Genomic DNA, 21,652 nt, shown 5'->3' on the forward strand with positions numbered 1-21,652 from the left:
TACAATCCACGTGAAAACATTTGATTTTGCAAAGATTGCAATTGCAAGTCATGAGACTTTTAGCAGGTATTAACTGGGCTCAATAAAGACCACACCTTCAGATGTTTCCCCCACAAAATTTGCCAGATAAAACCTGCAGACATGTCGCTGGGTAAATTTCTGGTACATACAGGCAGTGCTTAATTTGAGCCAATGTTTTCCGGTGCTCGGCACCCGCACCTAATTGTCAACACCACACTTAGGGCAGTCTGCCACAAGGTGGCGCTGCTCATGTAATTTCAAGATGAACAGTATAACAGTTGTTTAGGAAAACAATATACATTAAAACAATTGTTAATCTCTGCCTCCCTGGCCATTCCTTTAGCTGTGGGGAACTGGAATAATCTGAACTGTCGAATTTACATGTGAGAGAGATGGTTAGTAGTTGTTTTGGCAGCAACGACAAGGGCGATGGGTGGTGCAAGCTGCAGTGGCATCCTGGTCAGAGCCCTGGCACTTAATATTTTATAAATTAAGCACTGCATATAGGGATATTCTTGTTTAGTGCAGGAAATACAATAATAATCTTGTTTGCCCCATTATGTACAACCTAACTAATAATGCTTGATAGTCCAGCCCACAATCAATTCTGATACACGACTTATTTGCATTTGTCAAGTGTTGTAAATAGTGTTTACTTATCTGGGCACTCGTAATCAACCCAACAGTGATGAGCATTGCTAGACCCTACTTTATACTGATCATACTGATTGTTACAGTAAATGCATCAGTTTAGAAAGTATTCAACATATGATCAAAGGGAAACTACTGGGATATTTTGTGTGATAATTAATCATGTAGCTATCACATTGACAGTGAGGAGCTTCAAATTATCTGCAGAACTTTGAAAGATCTGATGGAATGTGACCATTTAAACCCTACTATCTGCCATCACATCAGTGAAATTCTCATTTTGTTGTATTTATCATGCACTAGTCTCTGTCTGAATGTCTTGGTCCATTTATACAATAAATGATAGCAACCAGTATAACAGGAAATCCATTTACTTAATATAATGAAAATGTTTCAAATGTTAAATAGCAGAAACTTCACCAGTAGAGTAACATGCAAATTCAATTATAGCAACATGAGTAAACATTTATTTTTAAGAATACTTATTACAAACTGGCAACATTAATGCACAAGCTTTTGCAACTAAAAACAAAATGTCAACCGAGCATCCCATCTCACTGGTAGAAATCCGTATGGTGGGCCCCCCTTGAGCCATAGACCTGCTTTCACATGGAACATTATGCCAAACAAACATGGTGCATGATGCCTATGAGCATAAGCAAATTTAAAAATCATTGGAAATCCAATAGGTCTCGCCTTTAGTAAGTAAGTGCCAAATTGTTAACTTTGCCAATACGTGTTTGCATTGGCACTCTGCATAAATGTTATTTTGTTTACCTTTGTAACGTTGACATTGATGCATGTGTTGGGACAAATTAGCATGCATGTGCACACATGGCTGCCAGCTTGATCAGTCTAAGATGGCATGTCTGTGTCATATGTGTGTATGAGCATGCATATGTTGGATGTTGCGGTAGTCATTTTGTCTTTTTTTTTCTCTACCAGTTCAATTAGGGCGAAGGCCTTATAAAATAAAAAAAATATTACAAAAGTTAATTAAAAGGTGGAACCAATGATCCTGTCCCGCTGCCGGGTCCTTCTGAATTCAAATAAATTAACAGATAACATGGAGCACGATGAAGACGGGCAGAGACGCACTAACACAAGAAGGTGGTGATGGACAGATGGAGTATTGAACTATATAAAGTATGGACACTGCCTTAAAAAAAACAAAGCCAATGTGTGTGGGGCCCACATACACAAAATGCTACAAGGTGATACTAGCACTGATGGACAAACATGTCAGTCTGTGGCTGATGCCGGTTGAAACACTAGCGTGTTTCAACCGGTATCAGCCACTTCTAGCAGGTGAAAGAAACTGTCCAGAAGGGCCTTTAGGAATCTGTATGTTTGCATTTGTAGACGTATGTTATGTGTTGCGTAGTGTGTGTTGTGTGATGACATGAGCTCTTGTCAGACTGGTAAAGTTTTCTGAATGCAAAACCTATAAAAAGGTTGTGGTACTAAATTGACGAAGACAGTAGAGCAGTTTTACAGACCAATGCATCACATCATGAAATAAAATAAGCTAAAAGAAATCATAGGGATTTGCTTTTCTGACAAAACGATTAACAATGTAAATAAGAAGAATCTACACATAAACAAGCTGAATAATCAAGGGAAGGAAATGCACGCAGTAGAGAAAATCATGCAATTAACACATAGTTTTCCTACAAGATGAGCAACAATGAGGAACAAGAGAAACCAGATGAACCCGGCAGAAGTGGTGTATATCTGACAAAGACATTCATAGAGAGTTACATCTGTAAAGGGAACCATTTCCCAAATTTGTGCACCAACTAAAAACATATTTTGGGCATACTGGGCTTCATTAGAGCAATGGCAGTGTCAAATGGCTTGGCCAGCAATAGTTTCATATACTATTAATTAGGCTAAAGCATGGGCAGTGTGGGCATCCATCTGGCAAGCTGTTATCCCCATGTCTTTTAATTGAGAGTGTACTCAATTTGGTAATGTACCAAGCTCTGAGGCTTGTGAGGCCAATGGGCGACACATGCACTACCTCCCCAGTGCATGTGTTGGCCATTGGCAGACACTGTGGAGGTATGTAAAGGCTCTTCTGGTGCTCTGCACCAGAGGGAGTCCTTTATTTATTTTTTCTACATCAGGCTGCTTGGGAAGAGCTTCCTGAGCAAGCTGAATTTTGACAATCATCGTGCAGGGCGCGCTGATGTCATTGCAGTAAAAGTAAATGTAAAACGAGCCAATGGGCTTGTTTGACTTTCACTGAATCAGTGCTCAGGGTCATATCTCAGCCCCCGAGCACTGATTCTCACTGTAGATGTATCGATGGAAAGGGAAGAGCACCCCCTTTCCAAAGGTACCTCTGCCCAAAGTATCCCTGCTTGAGGATCACCGAAGGACCCACTAGCCACCAGGGATGAGGGAGTGTCCATGTGGGCAAGGGGTTGTGCACACCCTTGCCAATTTTTATAATCCAGTGTTTCTGCCCCCCAGCGGGCAATAAAAGCCCTCTAGACACCAGGGTTAATTATTTGAATTGGAATGTAGGGGTTAGAATGGGGAAACAGTATGGCAAAATAAAAATAATTACCCCTAATCTGCCCCCAAGGGCAGGCAGAAAGCCTACTGGATGCCAGGATTATTTTTTTTAAATATAGGGGTGGGGGTTGCCTATCATGGACATGACCATGCCTTCACCCCAAGTAAATGGAATCTTTTTGTCCCCTCTGGAGGGTAGATGTGGGTAATTATCCCCATCTGGCCCCCAGGGGGGGCATAAAGCTCACTAGACACCAGGGATTTTGTTATATAGGATGGGGGAAGCCCACCATGGGCATGGCCATGCCCACACCGCAGGTAAATGGAGCAACAGTCTTTCTGCCCTACTGGAGGCAGATTATGGTAATTACTAGGGGTGAGCGATGAATTCTTCTCAGCCAGTAGAGTTCGTAGCGTTTTGCCCACTCGGAAAAACCCTGCAAAGTGACGCGGAGCAGAGCTTTTTCTCTCAAGTGGCTCGTCATCTGTAAGTTGCCGTGCATTTGCAAAAAAAAATCACACGTTACTCCTCCTCCAGGTGAGATTTCTCATCAAGAGTGGTCCCCGCAGCTTGCGCCCACTTACATTTAGAAATCTGCCATTCATGTTGAGGAAGCGCCTACTTGAGTAGAATATCTACTCGAGCGGCAGAAAGCAGCAGAGTCCACTGGCGCAACGTGTAGGGCCGTTAGCACTGATTTTAAAGCATGGGACAAACTCCTGATGCTAAAAATCAAAGCGAGTAGCGCGACATGACAGACTCCGCCACTGGCGGAACTCTGCAGAGCGTAGCTGAGTTTTTCTGTCACTTCGCGGAGTTCCAAGAAGTAACACTCCACGAACTCCACCCAGGCTTAGTAATTACCTCTGATTAGCCACCAAAGAGGCAGATAGCCCACTAGATGGTAAATGTTTCATCTTTTAATATATAAAAATAAGGGGTGGTGCTGCCCACCATAGACATGGCTATGCCTCTACCCAAACTAAAAGCAGCAACAGTATTTCCACCCCAGGTGGGCAGATTGGAGTAAATCCCCCCCATCCACACCTGGTGCGTCAGAAAATTCACAAGATGCAGGCAATTATTTTTAAATATAGGGGTAGGGGCTGACACAGAGGCGCTTAGATACTTACAAATAAGGCATGCACTCACAGCACTCATACCACAAGGCACAAAACTTCCAGAATCCTCACCCCTCGAGGACAGGCTCCTTACTGACCATATGACGAAGAAAGCTATAACACTCACATACAAAAAAATCATAAATAACCAACCAGACCCAACACAAGCCCTAAAAGCTAGATGGGAGACCGACGTGGGTGAGTTGGATGAGACAGATTGGCAGGACGCGCTGGCATCCCCACGAGAAGTGGCGATCTCAGCCAGATTTAAATTAATACAACTGAAGATACTGCACCATACCTACTACACCAGGACACTACTACATAAATTGCACAGAGCCAATACACCGCTTTGCGTCCGACAGTGTGGGGAACCGGGCACGTTCTGGCACATAATATGGCAATGTGTAGACATCCAGAACTATTGGAAAGCAATCATGCGTACAATTGCGCAGGTAACAGGGGTAACATTGGTTCCTGAACCTAGGGGGTGTATCTTGAATGTCTGGGAGGCAGCGGACATTACGCAGACAGTGCAAACATGGGTAGCACTAGGGATGGCCTTAGCGAAAAGAGACATTGCGCAACAGTGGGGAGCCAGACAGGCCCCGACCCTCCAAAAATGGTGTAATGGTATGGACGAACTAATGGTAACTGAAAAATCGGTCTACGTGCACAGAGGATGCCCCAAAAAATGGACTAAGATATGGGGGAAGTGGAATGACTATCGGGGCAACATCTGTGATCCCCCGCAGGACAAATCCCTGTCAGACGATTCCGACTAGCTGGGGTGTGTATAGAGAGGCAAGACACGAGATGTTTGATATGGTGGAGGAGAAGGGTGCTGGGGTCCTGAGGGAACCGAAAGAGATCCTTAGTGCTCGGCAAAGGCTGAAACGAGAAAACTGTGATGTACATTGTAAAGAACGATATGGTATTGCAGTACTGGTTGAAAATGAAAATGTTAATAAAAAGAGTTTTAAAAAAAATATATATATATATGTAGGGGTAGGGGCTACCCGAAAATAGGCATGGCAATTACCCCTCAAGTATATGGGGCAACAGTCTTTCTGCCCTCCTGGGGGCAGATGGTATAATTACCCCTGACCAGCCCAAGAGGGGCAGAAACCCACTGTATGGCAACGATATATATTGTCAATAAAATAATGGGGTGTATCTCTCCCATCCTAAGATCAGGGCCCACCCTCACCCATAAAACTTCTGCAGTCTTTCTGCCACCCTGCAGACTAAAACATTCCATTCCAATGGCAAGCAAGATGGCAATGTATTCTTTTGGTTGCTGTTTTTACATATGGGCCAGGAGAGTGTGTCTAACTCCCAATATAGTCCCACTTGCAACGGTGAATGACTGCGCTTTTTGGGCTTGGGTAAGCTTTCACCTAGAAAAACCTTCCATACCCTGACAGTTCTGAAAATTAGACAACTTGGGGAGTTCAGAGTGGTGTGCTTCACATGCATCCCACATCATTTTCTGCAAACCTCAAACGTTGACCAAAAACACACATTTTCCTCACAATACTGTGAGGAATACTTCTGGAATCTGTGGGGAGCTAAACTGCATTCCCTCAAGTTGCTCAATGCAATTGGAGTCTGACTTTTGTGGGTGGGCCCAGCGACCTTGACATAAAAGACCCTAAAGTGCTACATGGAGAGATCAGCAATAGGGGTATCTGTGAGATGTGGGGCTGTGTTCGGCCACCACCATGGAAACCTACCAACCACAGACGATTTTGAAAAATAGACAAAGAGTGGATTCCAGGGTGGTATGCCTTCTGTGAATCCCACAAGATTTTCTTATTCACAATGCCCTGCAAACTTCAATCTTTGCCTGAAATCACACCTTTTCCTTACATTTCTGTGATGGAAACTTCTGGAAACTGCTGGAATTCACAAAATTCCTATCACCCAGCATAACCCCACGTGTGCCATTAAAAACAATGTGCCACTTGTGTTGTTGGGCCAAGTGCCCTTGACAGGAACGGATCAAACCGAGGTCAATAGGAGAGCCTACACAAGAACTCCCATTGACAGGGAAATGGGTTGTTTTCTTTCAGAAGCATTTATGAAGAGTATGTGTAAGCTTGATTGAGTTTCAATTGGTTATGCTTTTCAGATGTAAAGCTATGTCGGGTTGTCTGGCAGAATATCAAGGAAACAAATATCGTGTGGGCAGAATATTGTATCAAAATTATTGAGGACCAAAATATAAAGATAGTTAGAGCAATGAGGTATGTTCTTAATTCCACATGTACATACCAAGAAGATCTACATCAATTGCCAAGATATATAAATGTGGAGTTAAGTGTAGTTAAAGTTTGCTTACCCATAGAAACTTACTATGCCAACATTTTTGTCTTCGATATTCCTGGCATGATATTTTGTCAACACAATATTTTTTCTCTGATATTTGGAGCAAACAACATTACGTAGTCCTCCAGAAAAGGCAAAATAGCAAAAGGGTTTCCTTACACCTTTTCTAGATTTAGCCAGCTAATGACTGGAGCTTGAATTCAGGTCATTTTGATTGGTCAGAGAGGGAATATGTGACTTGGTTCCTATTTGATGGACTCTAAGGGGCCAAGTGCGATCTCGCTTGGAAAGCCCTCCATACGACTTTGATCCATACGACTTTGATCCGGAGGGCTTTCCTAGCGAATTGTGCTCTGTGAGTCCAAGCGACCGATTCCGATGCCCCCGTATGGTGATGGACTCGGTTCGCTCGGACTTCCATTGAACTCTATGGGATCCTGTATATTGAACACTTACACAGACTCCCATAGCAAAAAGGGGTGGGTGGGTAAAAGTGTACACCTTGTGACAGGCACCCCATGGTGCCTGCCATACTGTGCAAGCATGGAAAGGGGTAACTCAGGGGTACCCCCAACAGACTGATTCGGAGGGCCCCGGTTCAAGGGGGCCCACTACAGTCCCCCGAAGTCTGATTCCCACAGCTCTTTCGTCTCACTGAGACCAAGTCGATACGGCTGTCCGAATCCTGCATCATACTCACTCATTCGGAAGCCAGCTCCATCGCACGACATGATTTGGCTGCAAACGAGTCAGACTGACAGGATCGGGTTCAGAAACGATTCGGTCGGCGCGGACGAGATCTTCACATTGTACTTGGTCATTCAGGACGGGGGAAGATTTGGTTGGAATCATAGGCTTCGAATCGGATTTGCTCATTCCGGAACCCATCTGGAGGCCTTCCCAACAGATCATAATCTGTCCCTAAATGTGAAAAGACAAGGGGGGTGGATTTAAACCTCTATATAATCCTAATATCTTTTGAAGCTAGAGAGAGGAAAGTGGAGGACGGACTAGATACTGCCAAGATGCTGCTTTGGATACTTCTTGGTATGATGTCTAAGTAAGATGGAGATTCCTGCCTCTTTGATTGCGCATATTTTCTGTCTTTTAAATGTAGCATCATAAGTAATGGATCTCAGACAATGGATTTGTATCAAGACAGTAGCTGAACCACTGCTATAAAGAACCTGTAATAACAAATATCAGAGGATAATACCAGTTTACTTGTGACATCCAAGGTAATAGGTTTGATCATGGGGCGGTAGCTAATGTGCTTGCCCTGCTTTGGGCTGTTAATAAAATCACTAACATCTGATTGAGAACTAGTATACAGACATGTTAACATGGAAAGTTAGTTTCTAAAATGTAATATCAATTAGTGATTTTTTTTTAATTTAAATTATAAATATGTAATCATTTTTATTTTTCATTTTGTTTTGTTTGTTAAAGGGTATAATTTGCATTATTTCATTTGTTATAATGATAACATATGTGGTATTTCAAATGATATCTGCATATTTCATATGATCTCACCACAACATATCTCTTTTCCAAACTGTCCCTCTCATCCTCCTTTCTGGCTACCTCTATTTAATACTGCTACATTTTTTAATTTCCACTATGTCAAATTAGCTCTCTCACCTTTCCATGTATCTCCATCTCTATTGCTACTCTCAGTCTGACCCATCTCTCTGTTTATCTTTCTTTCTATGTTTACATGTCTCTCTACCTCACATCTGTCTCCATATCCCCTCTCTAGATCCCACACTCTTCTTCTCCCTCTCTACCACTGTGTCAACAACACCTCTCTCTACCTCATCTCTTTACTCTCTACACTTCATTTTTATTTTTATCCTTCACCCCTCTTTATGTTTCTCTCTCCCTCACTGCTCTATTTACTTGACTTATCTTTCAGTGTATAATTGTCTCATGTTTCTCTGTCTCTACCTCAATAATCTCTTTCAGCCTTGTATCTCTCTATACAACTCTCACTCCCATACCTCTCTACCTGCCTACCTCCACAGTGTTCTGCATGTAACCCCCTATAACTCATCTCTCCCTTCCTCAGAACTCTTTTTATCTCAGCCCCTCTGTCCTCCAACATTTTCGATCGTTGGACCTTTTTTTCTCCCTATCTGTAGTACTCTCTACATCACTCCATAATTTACTGATCAATCTTTCACTACCAACATGTCAGTTCTTCTAATTCTTTCTATGTTTATTTCTGACTATTTCACCTTTGTCTCTTTACTTTGAGTTTCTCCCTATCTCACAAGTCTCTCTTACCCCTTTACATCTCTACCTCCCTTCCACCTTTAATTTCCTATCTTGATACACCATTGCCATTGCCATTCTGTCCTCCTCCTTTCTGATGTCCCCTCGGCTTTCTCCTCATTAACAGTGCCATAGGCCACTGTCTAGCCAGAAAAATGTAAATCTAGAAGGAGGAAAGGAGAGACAAGACAGGGTAAATAAATAAAGTACAATTATCAGATTTCACCCCATAAAATGTTGAAAATACTTGAAATAGTCCTTTTATTTTCCCTGTCACAGTGTAATGCAAGTTGTGAAGGATTACTTGTTTGAATTGAAGAATACCCTGCATTATAGCCACAGTTTCCAGCAGTATGTGCATATGTCAAATTTTATAGGTCAGTAAGCATCCACCAAGTCACCCTTACTGCGTATATCTTACAATGAGAGGACCAGAAAGTAACACACTGAATTCTATGAAAAATATTGTTGTTGGACAACAAAAAACATCTAGATCCAGGTGCATAAAGAAATCCCTTCATCAATGCATGTTTAAGCTAGTGGACCTGGCCCTTTTTACAGGTTTATCCCCAAACTTGTTGCCTCCTATTTGTCTGACGTTGTTTTTGTTGACTTTAAGACTCTGGGCACTTCACTGATGCTAATCAGTGCTAAAGTGCTCTCTCTGTAAATTGTGATTCTAATTGGTTATCCATGATTGCCATATCTAATTTACTGGTAAGTCTCTAGTAAAGTACACTGTGTGTGTCCAGGGCCTGTACCACAAATGCTCCTAGTAGGCCTGCTGCGCTGGGTGTTCCACCTACATGAGTAGCCCTGTAAACTTGCCTCAGGTCGGCCATTGTCTTTGAGTGCAGTTTTGAACTGCCATGTCAGCTTGTCAAGTGCACCCACTTGCCAGGCTCTAAAATACCATTTGTCTACATGTAAGGCACCACTAAGGTATACCCATGATCACTTTGTTTTCATGCTGCCACTTCCAAATTTCCTCCTCTCCTTCTTTTCTTTACGTCCGGGGGACCCCGCTGACAGGGTTTGACTAAAGAGCTACCCCTATAAGCCTTACGATCCCCTGAGATACGGAACTCCTCCGAAATTCGGGTAAGAACGTATGCATGTGTGTGCTTTGCAAAACAACGATGCACGAGCACAATAATGATTTTAATTGTCACGCATGGTTCATATTACTATGTCGATATATAGATACGGTATGAGTGTTGTGTAAGAGCGGGACCTTGGAGAGATGTGTACATTGCTAGTATTCACTAACTGGCATGAAGAAACAGTTAGGATGCGAGCAAAATCGCCATCGCACAATACATCTGTCACCTTGATTAATTGTGTACAGATACAGTTATGAGTGGCATATGTTTGGACACACCACTATGTCATAGAATCACTCGACTATTTTTGGTGTTGTTCTCTGTCCTTCGCACGTTTATGGGACACATCACTTTGGAAAAGCCACGAGAGAAATCTACAAGTACAAGTTGTTTGTTTTGTTGTCCATGTTTGTTTTTTCTTACAGATGGAATACCACGCATGACGGATTAATCAATCAGTCGATCATACATGGAGCAGCTACTCTGCCCTTGCCCCAAAAAATAGAATAGGGAATTTCCCTTCTATCATCCAGGGAGGCCACTTTTGCCCTGAAGAAAGTCCTGGACCTTTACGGCCACAATCGGACTGAAACATGTTGGCACTAGGGTCCTAGGACCATAATAATCCTATTGAGACCCCGTTTTTAGTAATTTTATTAACCCAGACAGACCCAATAATAAAGGGAAACTGGGGATCTGTCTGAGGTTTTTTATTATTTAGCCCCCCTTGGTCTATAATATCTTCAAAGAGCTTGTGGTTGAGCCCACCCCGACTTTTAGGCGTCGGAGTGACCCAATGATGAAGCATGACACCACTAGGGTTGTGAGAGTACCCAAACTAAAAGGAATTGCTTCCTTGCTCACCTAATGGTGAAGTTAAAATTCTCCCTCACCAGACACTTCACATCATTCCACTAACGTGCTTTGAAACCGACCACTGGATGGCCAGTTGGAGTAAAACTATTTGTGTAATTGATTATATAGGGAGGTGTTACTCTGACCCAGAATCCTCTCCACCCTTAAAGCAATGGAAAATTTTCAATAGCCTATTGTATACATAGGCCCCAGGTACACCCATGGGCAGGGTGCAGTGTATGTGAAAGGTGGGAAATGTACTGGTGTGTTTTACATGTCCTGATAGTGAAATACTGCCAATTTCATTTTTCACTATTGCAAGGACTAGCTCTCCCATAGTTTATTATTGAAGCTGCCTTGCAACATTTTACAAGTGTAACTATCAATTGAGGTCTCTGATCCCAGAGTTAAAAAGCACATCTTTTAGTAAAGGTGGTTTTTAAATTGTGTACTTGAAAATGGCAATTTTAGAAAGTGGACATGTTCTTGCTTTGCTAGCCTGTGCCTCTGTCTGCCTGTAGAATCAACATCTGGTTTAGATTGACAGGGGCTTGTTTGTGCATTCACTCTGGACAGTCACAAAAAGGGATATGAGGTGTGCCCTGCATATGCCGATGACCCATCACCAGACTGATAGGCCTTCCTGAGCTAGAGTGGTGGGAGGAGTTGTCACCTGCACCTGAATATGGCTATGTCTGTCCTCTCACAATACTGTCTCCACCCCACTGGAGTGTGTCTGGAGCTATAGCCAGGCAAGACAAGAACTTGTAAACTACAAAGACTTCAATGGCCAAAAGGGGTATAAGTATTGGAACCTAACACCCCAGACTTTTAGAACACTTTTGGATCAAGCGGACCCTGCCAAGAAGAAGAGCTGAAGAGCTGTCAGGATGAGTACTGCCCCTTTGCTGTTTGTTGCTTTGCCGTGTTGGCCTGCAGTTTCTGCTTCTGTCTTTGGCCAGTGAAAAGGACTGGACTTTTACTTTGCTGTATACTGCTTGCGAAGATTCTCCATTGGCTTGAAGTACAGCTTGCCTCTTGTTAAGAAGTCTCAAAGACACAAAGACTTTACATGAAGCATCCCTGAACTCCAGCGCTCGGAGTTGTTACTTGCCTTTTGGTGCTAATTCCAGTTCTGGGCCCTTGGAGGCTGTTCTGCTGCTTGAAGCCATCAAAATCGATACATCGCCCTTCCAGCACCTGGTTTTCTTATGCAGCACCACTGTGCGGGAGAAACTTCCATGCACCACAGCCGTGCAGCCGAAGAAATATGCGCAGTGCCTGTCAGCGGCCAAAGAAACCATCACAGCCCGAGTTCAGCCCACCGTGTCGTTAAAGTCCAAGACCCCCGCACTGACTCCGACACAGGCCCTGCTGTGCGGCTGAAAGAATCGACATATCATGAGACCACAGCTAAAGAAACAGACACATCGCCTGTTTGCCACCACCACATCGATCTCCAGCACATCCAGATTTCCACACATTACACCTGTGCGGCAGTTTTTCCGATGCATCACCCGCAGACCTGAAATATCTTGGATTTAGATGGATCGCTTCACCCTACAGTCCAAATTGGACACAATACTTCTGCTTGCAGCATGACTGATGCATTGCCTCCCCATGAACCCAGTAACCAATGCATCGCTGTGTTTTCCGATGCTTCCCTCCTCTGCGGCTGTTTTGCCTTGTGAACTTTGATGCATTTGAAGGTACTTTTTGTAAGATTACTATATCCATACTATAGTTTCCTACGGACAAAATTGCTTAAACCTTTAAAAATTCATATTTTAATTTGTGTATATTGGATGTTTGTTGTTTTGGTCTTGTTTGGTTTAGATAAAGATAGTTTTTCTTTCTAAACTGGTGTGGTGTCCATTTGTAGTGTTTTCACTGTGTGACTGTGTCTGTTATGTACAGATGCTTTACAAATTGCCATTGAGAAAGGCCTGACTGCTTGTGCCAAGCTACCAAGGTGTGAGCAGGGGTTATCTCGGGTGTGTAATCCCCTTATCCTGACTAGAAGGAAGGGTCTCTACTTGGACAGGGTGTATACCACTGCCAACTAGAGACCCCATTTCTAACACAAGCTTGCTTTTAGTCCAAATTGGCTGGCAGATGCTAAACTGCTTGAGCTTTCAGCTGTTTTTGCATGCCACCATTTCTGAATGTTTAAAATAATACTCAATATTGTTTGCGGTCATGAGATATTGAATCAGCTGAAAATAAATTTGAAGTAGTTCAGAACAGGAGGACCCAAAATATACTTGCCAGTGGACCAAAAAATCATTAAGATGGAATCTCTTGAGCTTGCTACCATTATGTGAGACAATAATAAGAAAATGGAGAATACAGTTAATAGGAAGACTTCTCTGAAATCTCTCATAACACAGCTCGACTGCAGAAGAGATGGCACGCAGCTGCTTGAGATATGTCTAAAACCAACCAGCACAAACCTAGGAACACAGACATTAAAACACCAAGATATGCAGCAAAGAGCTTCTGGATGATTCATTCCATTCCGAGGAGCCTAAGGTAATACCAAGGAAATCCCAGCATGAAGAATGAAGATATTTTGACTAAAAAACAGATGAGCAGCCACTTCGACATTGGCTGCAGGGAAGCCCCTAATATCTCCCCTTTGTTCTGTGCCACCCCTTCAGAAAAGACACAATTTAGAGAGCGGAAGCATGTTGAGTGATGTAGAAAGAGGGAGAAATTGCTGATTTAATCCTTTGCTTGATTTATCTTGGAAGACAATGAAAAGAGTGCCAATTGAAGGCACTGCTGTGATTTCTCTTTCTTCCCCTCTACCAACCTAAAACACTGGGGCCCATATGATACACTGCAAATATAATACAGTGCACAGTTTAAAAACTAAAACTGTGCGATGATACACAAAAAAATTGAATACCGTGGTGTCGGGAAGTTCTCAGCAGTCGGTCACCCCTCCCTTATCTGGTGCTAAAGTAGTCCCAAACTAAATTAATCCCAAACTATATAGATTTGAAGTTCTGGTTTATTTTTAGGGATTCAGGGTTTTACTCATTGACATAAGTGTGATCTTGCAAGTAGTAATAGGCAGTCAGTATAGGATAAACATAACGCAGGTGTGGGGCCCTTCACGGCAGACTCCTTGTCTCTCTACTCCCAGCTCCATTTCGTGGTAGGCGAGCGTGGACCCAAAAGAAAAAGAAAACAACACGGACTTAGGCTTCTATTTAAATATTTAAGCACATGGAGAGGGCAAGTGCACCGTCACCAGTCCCTAGTGTGTCATGCCTAATGTGAGGGAAAACAAGTGGTGACTTCAGTGATATCCCCTTATACAAGCCCACAGCCCCTGGACAAGCACCGAGCATGCAGCGGGTACTTGCCTGCTTCCACGACCCTCCTGGGCTGTGGTGTTGGGAGACCAAGCCTCCTTGTCGTCGAGGAGTGCAACGGTCCCGGGGGCAGCGCTCCTGGAGCTGTTTTCCCTCGCTGTCTCCTCTTTGCTGGTGTGTGGCTCCCGCTCTGTTCCTCCGGCGTGCACCTCCTTGGCGTCCTCCTCTGCTTCCCTCGGGGTCGTGTTTCTCTGCCTGTCCTCCGGTCTGGCTTCGGTCGCGTCCTCCTCCTCTTCCCGCTCCGACACAGCTGAACCCCATTCCGGACACCTGCTGTGCTTTTCAGCCATCTCGGGCGCTGGTTCCGTTTCAGATGCTAGAGTGTCAACCCCACTTCCTATTTCTGTTTCGGCGGCGGCCATGTTGGGTTGGTCGGCGCCGCTCTCGAGTGGGACACCATCACACGTGGATATTTGCTTTGATAATTTTATTGTTTTTTTATTTAAAGCACTATACATATATATTTTTTTAAACTTGGTGAGTGCACACAAATGTAAATCCAATTATCATGTTTAATTTATGTTCAGACTGCTGTTGCAATCCAAGTATCCTACTTATCTTTTTCAGACATCATCGTTTACGAAGATGACTGCCGATGGCAAATGAATAGTAAATATGAAAAAATGAAGAAAAAAATAAAGTTATTAAGTAAGTAATATAAATAATACATTAATGATATGACTAGGAAATTAGAAGTTGGCTTGTGTCTATAAAGGAAGGGATGCAACCTTTTTTTAATTTTTTATTTTTTTTTATTTTTTTTATTTTAGTAAAGTTGTACAATATTCCTGAATTACATGCAAACACTTATCTAAGGGGGAATCCCCGTTTGGGGGCTCTATTTGGTGATTTTGCTTGGAAGATCTGGCAACGGTGCGGTGTACTACAGTTAGGGCAATTGTACGATCAGGACGGTTTTAGATAATTTTCTTCTCTTAGAGACGAATTTGGGGTCCCGAACAACTCTTTTTTTAAATGTTTGCAAATTAGAGATTTTTTTATCAATGGGGAAGGTCTAGTGACTGCTAATGCACTGGGGGGGCCCGTCTGCTCACTACTAAAGATTAGAGTCAGGGGTTGTATAGGGAAAATCTATGAACATCTTCTTACAGGTGTAGCAGACGACGACGTTCAGGCTTTAGAAAAATTAAATCGTTATTTTGGAACTTGTGTAAACACAGCAGACTTGCATAGGTCATTATTGACTATCAATTCTTCTGTTACTTCTATTAATTTAAAACTTCAGCAACACCGCATGTTATTTCTCTTGTATTACACGCCTGCAATTATCTCTAAGTGGGCTACGCCCAATTTGACACCAAAAATCTGCTGTCCTAAATGCTCACTTTTTGCTGCAGACATTAGACATATGTTTATAACTTGCCCGGAACTCTCTGCTTTTTGGACGCTGATTACTAAGGAGTTGTGTAACTTGGCAGGCAGTAATATTATTATTTCTGAGAAAGAGATACTGTTGGGATTAATAGAGGACCCCGGCTTAATCTCTGTTGCTTTATTTTCTATTATTATGGCTTGCTGTCGCTTATGCATTGCCAGTGTTTGGATTGAGTAAAAACCTCCAACACTTGCGGAGTTCTGGCAGGTATTGAGAGGGGTGTATGAGATGGAGATGGCTCTTGCTAAGGTCAGGGGTCCCTCCTCTTGAGTCAGAATAGAACGAATTTGGCTCTGTCTACACTGGGACTAAGTGATACTTCTTTTCATTCCCCCCCCAATTCCCCCCCTCTCTCTTTTCTGTGCTTGGCTATTGTGCTCACGTACTGTGTTTTTTGAACTAATGTTATGTATGTTTTCTCTCTTTTAGAAAAAATAAATACATTTAAAAAAAGGGATGCAACCTTTATTACCAATAAAAAAAGGGACTTCCATTTCTTCATTTATACAATCTGAATATAAAACTGACACTAACACCCAATTCACACACCTCGAGTAAATAGGTAGGGAAGTCCAATGATGACAACATGCTTCAAAGCATGTATTTTCTTGTGATTGTAGATCATAGAGAAGTGGAAGAGAATGTGATGGGGTTAATGCAGAGGATGTAACAGCAATATTGATTTTATTCTCACCTAGGAGTGCAAATTAATTATACCCTAGGATTATAAAGTGTGAGAAAATTGTATTGGCAGCCATAACCCAGTGATTTTAATAATACAAATTAAGCTGCAACAAGTATCTGCAGCAGATAAAATAGCAAACATTATTCCAGTAAAACAGAGTGGTACCAAAATGAAATGGACAGGTATGGACCCATCCAGATTATTGAGTGACTTGTCAATTAGGAATGTGGATTTTTTTATAAGGGGCTTGACTTCAGAGGCTAACTATGAGGAGATGGTGAAACCCCATATATCCATCTCCAATTCCATAAGCCGATCTTTGACAGAGAAAACTAAGAGTAACGGGACAAATAACAAAGGATGGTTTAATCAGTCTTGTACCCAGACCCGTAATAATCTCATTAAATTATTACACTTGAATCCCAGAAACTTACCTACTATTGGGTTGGTAGGAGTAGATATAAGAAGGCATTAAGTGATAGCAAAAAGGAGCTTCAAGGAGAAGCATGGGAAAAATGTGTACATTCAGAAGACCAAGGGTAGTACACTCTTCTGAAAGGCAATCAATGCTCTATTACTTTCTAAGGGCATCTGGTCTAACCTTGAATCTTCAATAACAGTAGTAGACTGGTTGGATCCTTTTGCTTCGATTTTCTCTTCAACCAAGGCACTAGACAAAGAGATTATGACTGCTTTGACATTCCCTTCCACCCCTGTGGTCTTTATCTTGGAGGAGGTTTCGAGGGCATTGAATAACAGTCAATTGGGGAAGACCCCAGGTCCTGATGGTGTCTCTATTGACACTTACAATTCTCTTCCCTATGGCCTACCCTCTTAACCAAGGTTTTCTATGCAGCAGGGTTAGATTTATTACCCCTATCATGGTCAAGTTAATTAATTGTTCCTATTTTTAAGAAAAGCTCCAGGAATGGCCCAAAATGTTATTGACCCAACTTTCTGTGTGATTGCTAAGCTATTGGGAAGGGTCATTTTAGAAAGACTGGGCTGAGGAAAATAATATTTTAACAAATGCCTAAACCGTTTTTAGGAAAGGTGTGGTTATGGTCGAACAGTGCCTTAATTCGAACCTCCTGATAGGGAAATATTTCATGGCTAAAGAAGGTATTTTACCTATGTGCTTTATAGATCTTAGGTGTGCATTTCATTTGGTTGACTGCCATAAATTGTAGAAGTGTATGGATTCGCTAGGGGCCGCCAAGAATCTAATTTCTCTCTTGGTATATCTGCATAGGAATTTAACATTGAAAGTATGATTTAGGCCACAGGGGTAATGAACATAACAGTTTAAGATAGGTGGGTGGTCTATCAGGGATGTTTCCTTATTCCTTTCCTCTTCTCCTTATACATAAACGGTGTCAATGATAAACTGCAATCACTGGGTGCTGGTTGATACTCCCAGAGTTGGTAAATGCTCAATACCAATTCTCTTGTCTGCTAATGATGGGGTCCTATTGGTCTTAACTCCAAAAAGTCCTCAGAATTTGATTAACTCCTTTACACACTGTATGAAAGAAAAAGATTTTAAAACTAATTTAGGGAAAACCTCTGCTAGGAGCTGTGGCCAAAATAGGGGGATGTCTAGCCCCTTTTTCTTACAGGGGAACAAAATTCAGAGCACAAAAGATGTTAGTTATTTAGGGATACAGTTCTCCCCCAATGGGGCTGGAAACACCATAGAGAGATTAGTACCTCAAATATGTTAAGAAATAATGAGGGTATTTTTAGGTTTACATCCAAGTTAGATAGTAAGCCAATCAAAGAAATACTGAGCTTATACAGCGCTAAATCAGTTGCAACAGCCACATATGGTGCAGGAATTGGAACATATTCGATATTTCAATCTAAACCACTTTTGGCATTCAATCTGGACAAAAATTGAGACACAGTTTACAAAATCATTTTGAAAGACTGATTAGTCCTGGACCAGGTTCACAAAATTCCTTGGTTAATGCATATTAAAATGCTTTAAGAGGGCCTGAACTGACAGATAGGAATCTCTGGAATATATAATAGGATATTCCAAAACAGATCTTGAAGATCACTCATTTAGAGTTTGTACACAGAATAGTAATCTGCTTGATCAAGCCAAATCTACTGTTATGAGATATATGTCAAAGAATAATAATTTTGGGTGTCAATTGTATATCAACATAATTACTAACATATCATAAATGTCTCTTAACCCGTTTTATTTTCCTCATAATTCACCATCTTGTAGCATTCCCGAAGAGTGGATGTTGTGGCCCCTTGACCCAAAAATGTCCTTGTGACAATGTATCTGAACAATCAAATACAGCACTTAGCACTTTTTTGTAGATGTTTTTCAGGTGCACAGGAGGCGATATTTAAAACCACTCTTTTTAAAAGAAAATTTGTGTAACTACCATGAGGCTTTTCAGTATTTATTTGAGTTAAAAGATTCCATAGTGTGTCATCATGTGGTAACGTTTTTTATAAAGGTGCTACTCACAAGGAAAAGACTGACCCACAAGGAAACTGAAGTCTCTTAGCTGATGTATTGTTAAACTCTTGCATAGTATGAAGGAACTCGTTCACTGTCAGGTCAATGAGATCAGTGGAACCTTTTATTCTAACAGTTTGATTATAATTTTACATAATTTATTATTTCTTTATATCTTGTTTCCTATTTATCAATTGATATATATGACTATTGCTTCTTCAATTATATGAATTCCTTTTTATTGTTCTTTTAATTTCATGTCAGCATAGGTATTTCAATAATGTTTTACTGTATGATGTGATGCTTATATAATTTATTATGACATGAACCAAATAAAGATTCTTTGAACTTTGATCTATTCACAAAAATGTGAATAAACAGATTTTTCAGCATATCCTGACTCTCATTTTGGTTGTTGGGCAGACTCAAGGCAAAACATAAAATAGTATTAGGTCACAAAGAGTGATTTACACCAAAATATTGCTGTTGATAATTTACTTTAATTTAGAAATGCACAACATGCAATACCGTCTATCAGAATTAGCTGGAGCTCACACCAAGAAATTCTGAGGGCATACACCATCCGAGATGTACAGGTCAGTGGCATAACGAGCATTTAGGGGGCCCCCCTGCAACGTGCATGTAGGGTCCCCGCTCCAGATTTAATCCGAACCTCTCAGCCCTGAGTACTGTGCTGAGGGGGCCCGCAGCAGCTCGGGGGCCCCCGCACTGCGTGGGCTGCGGGGGCCTGTGTTACACCCCTGGTGCAGGTTATCATATCTGTTGTGCACTACCTGGAATACACATAGCGTCATGATCAGTGTTCCCAGTAAGGTGCGCACCTTTAAGGCACCGAGCGCGCAGTGTCCCTTGTGAAGCACGCACAAGTTTGCGCCGCCGCCCGCTTCTAAAGCGCGAGTGGCAAAAAACAGCAATTTCCTGGTTGCCTGAGTCCTTTGTGAAAGGATTCCTGTTAATCACAGCACCCGTCATGCACTGCTATTAACAGGAATACTTTCCCAAATTCCCACAATCAGCCCGCAGCCTCTCTCCATTGAGAAAAGACATGCATCAAGTCCAAAAGCACGACGTGTGCTCTACACGTCTTGCTTTCGGACTTGCTTTTAAGGTTTAAGTGTCATTTGAATTAGGACTGCACTTTTTCACTTGCCCATATCTTGCTTAAATATTCACCCATGTCCCTAAAACATAGAATTTTGAGTCGAAAACGACAGGATAATTTATTGGTTAAATTTATGCCGATCCCTTGAGTTGTGTTTGTGATCCCATACATGAAACTTACATCACTTGCAAACTTAAAACTGCATTTTTTTACTTATAGATCTCTAAAATATGTTAAACCGGTTGAACTAAAATGTAAAACAACAATTTTTGAGACATATAGGGTCAGATTTTAGTATTCCACAAATGTTAAATGCGCCACTTTTATTTTTTCATAACAGAATAAATCCCACTTTTGGGGACAGGTTTAAATTAGAACTTGTAATCTATGCAGCCTATGGGAGTTAGCCCAGTCTCTTGCCGCTTAGCCCCATACCAGGTATAGGATACGCATTAGAACTGGGTTGCCAATATGAGAGTAATGTGAGATTTCCGGAATGTGGGGGAAGTTGGTGGTCAGCATACTTTGAGAAGCTGCATAGAAGTTGAGCAGATCTCTACTATCCTCCTCTGTCTCATGGTTTCATCTTTCAATGGAATTTTTATGTCCAACAAAAGGCAATGTGGCTCTCCAGAGCGGTGTGCTATGTCCCATTCTGAAACCCGCATACCAACAGAATAAACATATCAGAAATGAGAGTCCAAGCTTCCTGGTTCGGTGCCTGCTATTTGAATCAGCCAGGAAACAGTGTGACTTACAGTACTATCATACGGGATAGCTGTACTATATGGGCTTGGTGAGCATGGGGATGTGGTTCATACGATGTCCTTGGCAACTGGTCACGTCCTACTTAGCATTCAGAGCTGCTCATTGTGTGAGCGGAACCTAGCATTTGGGTGTTTTTATAGGGTGAGGTATGAATCAATGTGGATTAAATAGTGGTGTATAGTTTATTAGTGGAGTAAGTGTCCGTTCTTACCTATTAGGAGTATATGTCTTCTGTGCCTCTGCATTCACCGCCATGCAGGGCCCCAATGTATAACCATAGACATGCTGGTACTAAACAAATAAAGGAAACATTAAATCAGAGGAAAAGCACAAGGCACCTCTCTGCAACGAACCAAATCACATACAAACACACAGTTTTTACTTTACTTCAGATAACTTCAGTGAAGCACAGTAGCCTGCTCTATTATCCTTAGACATAATTCCTAGAACATTTTCCAGTGTAGACATCACTCTTTAGGGGCCTGATGAACCAAGCCCTCTTGTGGTCACGAATACAGTGATTCACAATATCACAGGGTTTATAATCCCAAAAGGGCTTTTACAAAATACAAAACCTCCTTTTACGGGTTACAATAGACTTTGCAACGCAGAAGACGGCTTTGACAACCTATTTCAAATCTAAATGTGGAGGGATTTGTGTGCATGGGTGAGCATCTTGAAGGTAATTCTCGCCTTGATGGGGAGCCAGTGGAGTATGCGCAGGTGCTGGGAGATGTAGCAGTGTTTTGGCAGGTTGAGGACCAGTCTTGTGGCGACGTTCTGGATGTTCTGTAGCTTGCGGATGAGGATTTTGGTAATTCCGGCGTAGAGTGCGTTGCCGTAGTCGATGGTCTTTCTGTGTTCAAGGGGGATCCATTTGAAGGTGTTACGAAGGAGGCGGAGGGTGTGGAAGCAGGAAGACAAAACGGAGTTGA

This window comes from Triturus cristatus, chromosome 6 (assembly GCF_964204655.1).
Source record: "Triturus cristatus chromosome 6, aTriCri1.1, whole genome shotgun sequence".
Taxonomy (NCBI): domain Eukaryota; kingdom Metazoa; phylum Chordata; class Amphibia; order Caudata; family Salamandridae; genus Triturus; species Triturus cristatus.